General features: G+C 52.6%; 1 protein-coding gene across 1 annotated transcript in view; it reads right to left on the reverse strand.

Annotated features, from left to right (window-relative positions):
* The window catches only part of ajuba (ajuba LIM protein), an 8358-nt gene that overhangs the window by 3056 nt on the left and 5028 nt on the right, over positions 1 to 274 (reverse strand). The gene's annotated exons all lie outside the window — the stretch shown is intronic.

Here is a 274-nt window from a genome sequence, read left to right on the forward strand (position 1 = left end):
TCCTTGTTTCTCAGAGTGCGTCCTGCAGAGAGAAGGGGGGGGGGGGGAGTAGAGGAGAGACACGTTAATGGTTAAAAAAAATGGTTTGGAAAAGGTGTCGGTGGTAGAAATTCATTACGCTTAACTACTTTTAAATCATTGCTGTGTGTGTGTGTGTGTGTGTGTGTGTGTGGGGGGGGGGGGTGCCACAAGGACCACAGGGGAAGCAGCGTGTGTGATAGAGGGTGTTCTGAAGCCTGGCAGGCGTTATCCGCCCCGTACACGCCTTTCCCAC

This window comes from Anarrhichthys ocellatus, unplaced genomic scaffold (genome assembly GCF_004355925.1).
Source record: "Anarrhichthys ocellatus isolate YVR2014 unplaced genomic scaffold, GSC_Weel_1.0 scaffold11, whole genome shotgun sequence".
In the NCBI taxonomy this organism is placed as follows: Eukaryota; Metazoa; Chordata; class Actinopteri; order Perciformes; family Anarhichadidae; genus Anarrhichthys; species Anarrhichthys ocellatus.